An 11,361-nucleotide genomic window follows, 5' to 3' on the forward strand; every position below is an offset into this window, starting at 1 on the left:
CAAAAAGACAAACAATCCAATTAAAAAATGGGCAGAAGACATGAATAGACACTTCACCAAGGAGGATATTCAAGCGGCCAACAAACATGAAGAAACGCTCACGATCACTAGCTATTAGAGAGATGCAAATCAAAACGAGATATCATCTTGCTCCAGCACTAGTAGAAAAGTTCAACAAAACAGAAAATAACAAATGCTGGCAAGGATGTGGAGAGATTGGGACTCTCATACACTGCTGGTGGGACTGTAAAATGGTGCAGCCATTGTAGAAAGCAGTATGGCTATTCCTTCAAAAGTTGGAATTAGAAATACCATTTGACCCAGCCATTCCATTACTAGGTATTAAGAAGTGAGAGCCATGACAAGAACAGACATATGCACACCCATGTTAGCAAAAAGATGGAAACAACCTAGGTGTCCATCAACTGAGGAATGGATAACCAAACTATGGTACATACACACAATAGAATACTATGCAACCCCAAAGAATAATGTAGAATCTGCAAAACACTGCATAATGTGGATGAACTTGAACAACTATGCTGAGTGAAATAAGTTGATCACAGAAAGACAAATATTGTATTAGTCCATTATTTTAAAAGTCAAGGAAAGGTTTATCTATGGAAGGAAATTTTCTTTGTTGGTTACTAGGGGTCGGGGGGAGGGGAGGGAACACTGTTAGAACTATTAGATAGGTAGAGATAAGTACTGATTCGGGTGAAGAGAAGAGCGGTTATCAAATGTGAGTGATCAGCATGGTGGCAGTGAGGAAGAGGAAAACATAGAGAGGTACATGGGAGGTACATACAACAAAGATGAACCCTTTAACACATACAGTACTGTGTTGTCAGTGAAGGCAAACATGGGTATATGAGTGGATATATGGGTGGACAGGCTGAACTATTATGTATATCTATGCAGCGAGGAGTGTACCCAAGTTCATGTATAGGGTTGCCAGACAATTGTCCTACAAGTGTATTTGTATGTTCTGCAAGAATTCCCAGGTGTATGGTAGAGCTGACAAGGGACAAGATTGCAGTCGCTACTTTGTCACAGCCAGCCACCCAGAGGGAGCAAGTAGTTGAACTTGTGGGCTTGTGACTGTAGTTGCAGGGGACATCAAGCTCATTGGCATAACATACTACACTAAACATTGTTCCACCTCCTACTTTGGCAAGTAGTGACTGGGATTTTAAAAGCTTGCAAGCAGCCATCTAGATGCAATAATGGGTCTGTCCTCTCCTTGTCGAGAGCAAAAGAGAATGAAGAAAACCAAAGATTCATGGAAACAATTAGTCCTAGCGACTGGTACACCATGCGATCTGCAGCCTATAGGACTGTGAGACCAGAAGAACTAGATGGTGCCCAGCTACCACTGTCAACCATTTGGAGAGGGATCTATGTAGAAGGTCCTGAATAGAGAGGGAGAACAATGTGGAACAACACTCAAAATCATTTGGAAAAAAAAAGAGGGGGGAGACCCGGTTTGCTGGTCTGATAGAACCACTTAGACTATGGCCCCTAGGTGTCTTTCAGTCTGGAACTGAACCCACACCTGTGGCTTCCAGCCAAACAAAAGACAGACGTATGAGTTGAACATTTACCTGAGGTAGATACACTCCTTGGAGAGGACAATCATAGGAGAAAGAAGGGCTGTTTATGCACAGGGAAACAGCTCATGGGGCAGGAATGCATGGAGGGATGGACACAGGGAAGAGGTAACTATCAGGGGGAAGTGGGAGGGGCGCTGTTGCATTGGGGTAAATTGTAGCCAATGTCATGAGACAAAGTGTATGTGAACTGCTTTATGGAAAGTGAATTTGCTCTGTAAACTTTCACCCAAATGACAACATAAATAAATTAATAAATAAAATAAAAACTACATTGGCCAAAAAAAAAAAAGAATTACAGCCAAAATGCACCTTAGAAGAAAAGATGGCGAGACTTCACGCACATCTGGCATGTTATCAGGTGGGACAAGTCCCTGGAGAAAGACATCATGCTTGGTAAAGCAACATATTAGTGAAAAATAGGAAGACATGAACAAGACAGATTGACAGAGTGGCTGAAAGGATGGGCTTAAACACAGCAATGGTGGTGAGGACTGGGCAATGTTTTGTTGTGTTATGTTGTACACAGGATCACTGAGTTGAAACTGATCTGATGGCACCTAACAACAACATCATTCATTGTAGGTGCCCATAAGATTTTCATTAGTGGTGCACTACACTTCCAGGTATATGTTGTCACTGTTAGCTGCTGTGCAGTCCATTGAGCCTTATGGAAACCTAATACACAATGGGACTCTGTAATGTATACCATTTTCATTGGCTGATTTTTCTGAAGTAGTTTTGCAGATCTTTCCTCCTAGTTCATCACAGTCTGTAACCTAGTCAGCATCATAACATTAAAGCTTACTCTTACCGATGAGTGATGGCTGCACATGAACCACAACTGAACCATCACTTCCACCTCCAGGTGTACATTTGTTTAAAAATGAGGTGAAGGGGACTGTAAAGAATGATAATGGCAATTCTCCTTTACCTATTGGAAAGAGAAACCACCCCTTGGGGGTTGTGGACATGTGGCACCCAAGCATTCTTCAAGCATTCCAAGTTAATTTGAGATAGGGATATAAAAGATAAATCACACTCCTCTGAGCCTCGGACTGGAGCAGGGAATTTTTGACAATAGCAGCAAAGCAGGCTTTTCCCACATTCCTGTCCACCACAGCCTGTCCACAAACTGTCTCTCTACTATAACATATAGGATCAGGCTCCCTCTCCCCCACCCCTAACTTGGATCCATTTTTTCCTTCCGCTATTGTATAGTGTCATTCCATTGTAGAATGAAGCCAGTCCTTTAAAAAGCACAAACCCTCTGACAGGCAAGAAGAGTCAAGGCTCTGGCCAAGAGTAGAGGGATGCGTCACACTCTCAGCTAATGTCTTCGTTAGCAGTTTAGTTCTTCTCAGGGCTGGAATGGCAGCTCAGTGAAGAACATGGAGCAAAGAGAAAAGTATACCTGGAGCAGGGAAGAGATGTCAGGAGCCCAGAAAGCAAACAAACAAATAAAAAAAGTAGTTCCAAAAAACAATTTTGTCATTCCAACAAAACAGGCTTACAGCACTGTTTGGCATGTGCGCTGAGCAGAAGTTTGGTAAGTGAAGAACCTACAGAAATTTGTGCCCCAAGACATTAAAGGTACCTATAAAGCTTTTAGAGTCTACACATCAGATGAGGTTTTTATCTTTCCAAAGTCCCTCAGCCTTTACCTAAATGCCTCCAAGGATAGGAGATCTGCCATCTCCCAGGAAATTTATTAAGAAACAAAGCTACATGTGGAGAATCTTTTCTCATGATTCTCTTGAATGCCTAAATATTTATTTTCTGAAAATGTCCATGTGTGTGCTTTGTCAGTGTTTATTTTCAAAGCCAAATCATATTCTCCCTTAGTAATCATTTGCTATTTTCACTACATGTGCTAAAGGCTACTCATCAAGAACTTGAACAATGTATTTAGCCTCTGAAAATTATGTAGAACTGTCTTCAACCCTCTAAGAAAGAAATGAACAAAATTTAATGAAAATAAATAAATATGAGGCCAAAGAAAAAGTCCACAACTGAGAATTCAAAATTTGGCAACTTTTCATGATATACCTACTCCTCATTTATTGACTATCTTATTATCTGACATTTCACATTTATGACAGTAGTGAAAAATCTGCTATCCATTTTGCACATAAAAAGTGTACATCTGGCAGTAACAAACATGGAGGTGTGAGGTCAGAGTTAATGCTAGCTGTGATGGTTAAAGTTATGTGTCAGCTTGGTTGGGCCATGATGCTCTGTGGTTTGAAGGTTATGTTAATGTCAGTTAATAATGTCATCATCCTCTATTTTTTGATCTGATGTGGTCATTTCGCATTTTTGCAATAACAACCTGGTCTTTGGAATCTAATCATGTCAATAAGTGAGAAATGGGTATACTCCTAAATTCCCTTTAGGAAATGATGCCTTATCTAAAAATAATCATTAGACCATGTAGTTTGCATAGTGAATAGAAAATTCTTCAATATGATCCAAAATCTCATATATATTTTAATTATTCATAATGTGAAATAAAGATAAGAAAATTTCATAACAAAAAGAGATGCTAATAATACTAAGGTTATGAAAGGACTCACGAACATGTTAAATCATAACAATTAGGCCAACAATTTAAAATTCAGTAAACAGTGAATAAAAGGCTGAAAATTAGATATTCTCAAAGTTTGAGTATATGTCAGGAAAGGAAGACACAAACAATACTTAGAAATTTCAGTAAATTATACTATATATTAAAAGAAATTGTCATTACCATTTATTTTGGGCTCTGAGATAAGTGTGTTTTTAACTTATTCTTAAACAATATATCAACCTTGAAATTTAAGTGTTAATATATCTTCTCATAGAACAGGACACTAAGGCTTAGAGAAGCTAGAGGATTTGCCAAAAGTAACAAGCCATTATGTGCCAGAGATACATCTAATATCTCCTTCAAATCAGGCCCGTAGACAATAGATAACTAATGCTATATGATTCCTACCCAGAGAAAGATATTCCCCATTTCTCATCAATATCACAAGAGTATTGGCTCTCACTTATTAAGAACACTATGTGACTGGCACCATACTGTTTTACCTATATTTTCTCACTTAATCTTTACAATAATTTTGACAAGGTGTTATTATCTCCATTTTTAAAGATGAGAACGCTTAGAATTTAAAGTTACATAAATTCCACAAAGGTACGTCATTATTAAGTGGCAAAATCAGGATGGAACCAGTCTGTTGGCCTGCAAAGGCCATGGTTTTAAACCACTTTGCAATATTGTCTTAACGTCTTCAAATAGGTCTTTACGTGAAGAATTAATTGTCATAGGGAGCTCTGGTAGCATAGTGGCTAAGACACTTGCCTGCTAACCAGACGGCTGGCGGTTCAAACCCACCAGCCACTCCTCGGAAGGAAGGTTGGGCAATCCTACTTCCGTAGTGATACTGCCTCGGAAACCCAAGGAGGGGTCGCTATGAGTCGGGGCTGACTCGACGGCACATAACAACAACAAGCTGAATGAATGAAGGAGAGCCACTGGATACCAACTGGAGTGAAGGAATGGTACTTTGGTATTTAATGTTCCCCATTTTTCTACTTGACAGTGATAAAAAAAACAAACCAAACTCATAGCTGTTGAGTCAGACCTGACTCATAGTGACCCCTCCTTGGGTTTCTGAGGTGGTATCACTATGGAAGTAGATTGCTCAACCTTCCTTCTAAGGAGTGGCTGGTGGGTTTGAACCACCAGCCTTCTGGTTAGCAGTCAAATGTCTTAGGAATTATGCCACCAGAGCTGTGTTCCTAGAATTAACAAAAATCAAATGCAATGCAGATACAGGAAGTCCCTGGGTTACTAACTTCGGACTTACAGAAAACCCTTACTTACCCTTTAATGTTTTATATAAATTTGCCTTCATTTTGAAACCATTGAACCAACACTTCCTCATAAGAAATTCTTCATTACAGTCACCTTCACTTGCTGCATATGCAGCTTTTAATCACTGAAAAGGCTTCAAGCTTTTTCTTGCACCGAAACCCAAAAAACAAACCCACAGGCTTCAAGTTGATTCCAAATCACAGAGACCATATAAGACAGAGTAGAGCATCCCCATAGGGTTTCCAAGGCTGCCATCTTTACGGAAGCAGACTGCCTTATCTTTTTTCCACACAGCAGCTGGTAGGGTTGAAGTGGCAACCTTCTGGTTAGCAGCCCAATGCTTTAAGCACAGAGTCCCTTCTTGTACCAATGTAAGGCAAAATAAGAATCATATGCACCTGTTTTGACTTGCCTACAAATTCATGAAGATATAGCTGGGAATAGATCTTATTTGTAACCTAGGGACTGCCTATAAATATACATCTTGAGAAATATTTCTTATAATTCTTTTTTATAGAATTTTCTGATTTTTAATTGAACTTCCTGAGTGGATTCATATAATGAGAATAAAGTTGTGCTCTTTGAAGATGATTAGTCTACATTTCTGAGAAAATTATATCTTCCTTTTTAAAAGGCTCATAAATCCAGGCTATGTACATTTATTTATTATGAGCAAACTCCTAAAGATAGATCACCACAACGTTAGCTAAAAAAAAAAAAAATCAATTTTCTGGATCAACAAAGCTGTAGATGAAATAACAGACCATGAATACCCCAATAGAATGGCTTATCCTACACTAATCACTCAGTATTCCTCACAGCAAAACAGACTGATTCTGAGACCAGGCCCTGGAGTAAGATGCCTGAGTGTAAATATTGGCTCTGATGTTAAGGAGCCATGGAACCTTGGACAAATTAATAAATTTCATTACACCTCAGTATCCTTATCTACAGAATGGGAATACTAACAGAACCTATCTCTTGTTGTTGTTAGGTTTCATCAATTCAATTCAGACTCATAGTGACGCTATGTACAATAGAGCAAAACACTACCTGGTCCTGTGTCATCCTCACAATCACCGCCATGCTTGAGCCCATCATCACAACCACTGTGTCAATCCATCTTGTTGAGGGTCTTCCCCTTTTTCACCGACCTTCTGCTTTACCTAGCATAATATTCTTCTCCAGAGACTGGTCCCTCCAGTTAACATGACTAAAGTCTGAGAGATGAAGTCAGGCCATTCTTTTTTTGTTTTTCAATTGTGATTTGAGTGAAAGTTTACAGAGCAAATTCACTCTCCATACAGCAGCTTACATATACTTTGTCTCATGACATTGACTACAATTTACCACAATGCAACAGTTCCCCTCCCACTTCCTCCCATAGTTACCTCTTCCCTGTGCCCTTTCCTCCATGCACTCCTGCCCCCTGAGCTATGTCCCTGTGTATACACAGCCCTTCTATTCTCCCATGATTGTTCTCTCCAAGGTGTATCTACCTAATGTAAATGTACACCTCATATGCTTGTCTTTTGTTTGGCTGGAAGCCACAGGAGTGGGTTAAATTCCAGACCTGAAGGGCAGCTAGGAGCCATAGTCTCAGTGGTTCCATCAGGCTCTATCAGACCAGCAACCCTAGTTCCTTTTATTTATTTGTTTGCTTATTTATTTATTTATGATTTTGAGTTTTCTTCCATATTCTCTCACTCTATCCAGGATTTCCTACACAGATCCCCCTCCTAGTGGGTAACGGTGGTAGCTGGCCACCATCTAGTCCTTCTGGTCTCATAGTCATATAGGCTGAGGATCGATCACATAGTGTACCAGTCACTTGGACTAATTGTTTCCATGAATCTTTGGTTTTCTCCATTCTTCTTTGCTCTGGATGAGGAAAGACCCATCGTTGCATGGAAGTCAGGCCATTCTTACTTTTAAGGAGTATTCTGGCTATACTTCCTCTAAGACAGATTTGTTCATTCTTTTAGCAGTTCATAGTACATTTAATTCTTTGCAATATCACAATTCAAATGCTTCAATTCTTCTGCAGTCTTCCTTATTCATTGTCCAATTCTCACATGCAATAAAGGTTAATGAAGATATCATGGCTTGAATCAGGTGAACCTTAGTCTTCAAAGTAACATCTTTGCTTTTTTACAATTTGAAGAGGGCTTTTGCAGTAGATTTGCCCAATACATTATGTCATTTGATTTCCTGACTGCTGCTTCCATGTGTGTTGATTGTGGAGCCAAGTAAAATGAAATCTTTGACAATTTCAATCTTTTCTCCATTTATCATGATGTTCCTTATTGGTCCAGTTGTGAGGATTTTTGTTTTCTTTATGTTAAGGTGTAATACATACTGAAGGCTGTAGTCTTTGATCTTCACTTTCAGCAAGCAAAGTTGTATCATTATCATAAAGTATAAGTGAGTTAATAAGAAAATTCTTACAATAGTGCCTGGCACTCAAAAAATGCTAGCCATTACTATTATCTCTTAGGTCCATAAGGGGTTCAGTACTTATTGACTAGCCAATTTTCTTATGGAATATTTACAGATTTTCTGTTGTATTTTCATTTCTACATCAGGGTAAAATCACCTCACAATAGGTAGCAAATATTACTTGCAGTTCATGTCAAAGTCAACCCACTATTTAGTTAATCTAAGACCCAATTCTTTAGGTTGATATATTCAATCTGTTAAAAAAAAAAAAAAAAAAAGTAGTTGTTTTTGTTAGGTGTCATGGAATTTCCCCTGATTCATAGTGACCTTATGAATAACAGAATGAAATTATTGCCTAGTCCTGTGGTATCCTCACCAAAGTAGGTAAGCTTGAGTCCATTCTTGCAGCCACTGTGCAAGTCCATCTCACTGAAGGTCTTCTTCTTGTTGGATGAACCTCTACTTTACCAAGCATGATGTATTTCTCCAGGAATTGGTCCCTCTTGGGAACAAATCCAAAGAAAGTAAGATGAAGTCATACTAACTTCTAAGGTGTATTCTGGGACTACTTCCTCCAAGACAGATTTGCTTGTTCATCTGGCAGTCCATGACATATTCATTATTCTTCACCAACATCATAATTCACATGTGTCCATTCTTCTTCAGTCTTCCTTTTTCATCACCCAGCCTTCACATGTATATGAGGCAATTCAAAATGCCATGAGTATTATGGTCAGGTGCAACTTAGTCATTAAAATGACATCTTTGCTTTTTAAAATGCTAAGGAGGTCTTTTGCGGATTTACTCAATGCAATATGTCATCTGATTTCTAGAATGCTGCTTCCATGAGTGTTGAATATAGATGCAAGAAAAGTGAAATCCTTCACAACTTCAATAATTTACCCATTTATCATGATGTTGCTTATTGGTCCAGTTGTGAAGATTTTTGTTTTATGTTGAGGTGTATTCCATATTGAAATCTTTGATCTTAATAAGGACTTCAAGTCCTTTTCACTTTCAGCAAGCAAGTTGTGTCATCTGTATATTGTAGGTTATTAATGAATCTTCATCCAATCCTGATGCAGTGTTCATTTTCACAGTCCAGCTTCTCAGATTATTTGCTCAGCATACAGATTGAACAAGTATACTGACAGGATATAACCCTGGTGCACACCTTTTCTGATACCATGAAATATCTCTTGTTCTGCTCCAATGACTACCTAAAGGTCTGTGTACAGATTCCCTGTCAGCACAATTAAGTGTCCTGGAATCCCCATTCTTTGAAATGTTATCCATAACTTGACAGCTGAATGTCATTATATAGTCAATAAAATATAGCCAAACATCTTTCTGGTACTCTCTGCTTTCAACCAAGATCTGTCTGACATCAGCAATCATGCATCTCATTCCACATCCTCTTCTGAATCTGGCTTCAATTTCTGGCAGTTCTTTGTACATCTGCCAGCATTTTTTAAATATCTCAGCAAAATTTTGCTTGCATGTAATATTAATGACATTGTTTGATAGTTTTCACATTCTCTTGGAATACCTTTCTTTGGAATGGGCATCAATATCTATCTCTTCCAGTTTGTTGGCCAGGTAGCTGTCCTCCAAATATCTTGGCATATATGAGTGAGCAATTCCAGCATTGCATCCATTTGTTGAAGCATTTACATGTTGCATCATTTCCTGGAACCATGTTTTCTGTCAATGCTTTCAGTGCAACTTGGATTTCTTCAATGCCATGAGTTCTTGATCATCTGCTAGCCTGAAATACTTGAACAACCAAGAATTTTTTTTGATACTGTGTATTCCTTCTATCTCTTTTGATGCTTCCTGCATCATATAATATTTTGCTCATAGAATCCTTCAATATTGCAACTAAAGGCTTGAATTTTTTCTTCAGGTCTTTCAGCTTGAGAAATGCAGTCTGTTCTTCCTTTTTGGTTTTCTAACTCCAGGTCTTTGTGCATTTCATTATAATACTTTACACCTTGTTTTTTCAAGCTGCCCTTTGAAATTTTCTGATCAGCTCTTTTCTGTCATAATTTCTTCTGTTCACTTTAGCTGCTTTCCACTCAAGAGCAAGTTTCATTGACGCTTCTCACACCCATTTTCATATTTCTTTCTTGTCTTTATAATGACCTTTTGCTTTCTTCATATACTATGTCCTCAATGCCATCCCACAACTTATCTGGTCTTCAGTCATTAGCGTTCAGTGTGTCAAATCTATTCTTGGAATGATCTCTAAATTCATGCAGGATATATTCAAGGCCTTACTATGGCTGTTGTGGACTTCTTTTCATTTTCTTCAGCTTCAAATTAAACTTGCAGATAGCAATCAGGGGTCTGTTTCACAAGTGGTCATTGCCCTTGACCTGAATGATGATACTGAGTGTAACAATATATCTTTCCACAGTTGTAATCTATTTGATTTCTGTTTGCAGTTGTCATTTGCATTGTTGGGGGGAAAAGGTATTTTTGAGAAATAAGTCATTGAACTTGCAGAATTTTATCATGTGGTCTCCAGCATCATTTCTATCGCCAAGGCTTTATTCTCCAACTACTGATCCTTCTTATCTGTTTCCTACTTTTGCATTCAAATTGCTAGTTATTATCAATGCATCTTGATTGCATGTATGATCAATTTCAGACTGCTGAAGTTCATAAAAAATCTTCAATTTTTTATCTTTAGCTTTAGTGGTTGGTGCATAAATTTGAAGAACAGTCATATTAACTGGTCTTCTTTGCAGTTTTATGGATATTTTACTATAAGTGACAGTGTTATACTTCAGGATAGACTTTGAAATGTTCTTTAAAAATATGTAGTTATTTGAATTCCTTTACATGAATCCACAATACAAGGTTAAAATGAAACTGTTGCACCAAATCTCTTTCCCTCCCTCAAAAGGTAGTACCTAAACAATAAAAAATATTCTGGCTTTAAGTTCCATCTCAACTTTGAAATAAAGATGATCAAAATACTCAAGTAAATATCTTACATTTGCATTGCAGAAAATTAATAAAAATAGAGGTTTTAAGCTTTAATACTAACACACTGACCATTTTAATGTTTTGAGTATATATCTGAAAAAAGAGAAGAGTGTTCAAAATCAGAATAAAGAAAACATGAAGACAGGGTAAAGCAGTTTAAAAATTAAATGGAAAGTTTTCTTTAAAAATATATAATTCCAAGGGAGCATATATATGTTCTATATCTCTTTATTTAGCAAACTTAGATACAAAAGGTTTACAATATGATGTTAAAAAATAATTAACTTTAGGAGTTTTAAACTATATGTTTTATGCTGTTGTTGTTGTTTTATATGCCGTCGAGTCGGCCCCGACTCATAGCGATCCCTCCTTGGGTTTCCAAAGCAGTATCACTACGGAAGTAGGATTGCCCAACTTTCCTTCCGAGGAGTGGCTGGTGGGTTTGAACCGCCAGCC

The sequence above is a fragment of the Orycteropus afer genome, unplaced genomic scaffold (genome assembly GCF_000298275.1).
Source record: "Orycteropus afer afer isolate SDZICR_OR568_19922 unplaced genomic scaffold, OryAfe1.0 scaffold00071, whole genome shotgun sequence".
Classification (NCBI taxonomy): domain Eukaryota; kingdom Metazoa; phylum Chordata; class Mammalia; order Tubulidentata; family Orycteropodidae; genus Orycteropus; species Orycteropus afer.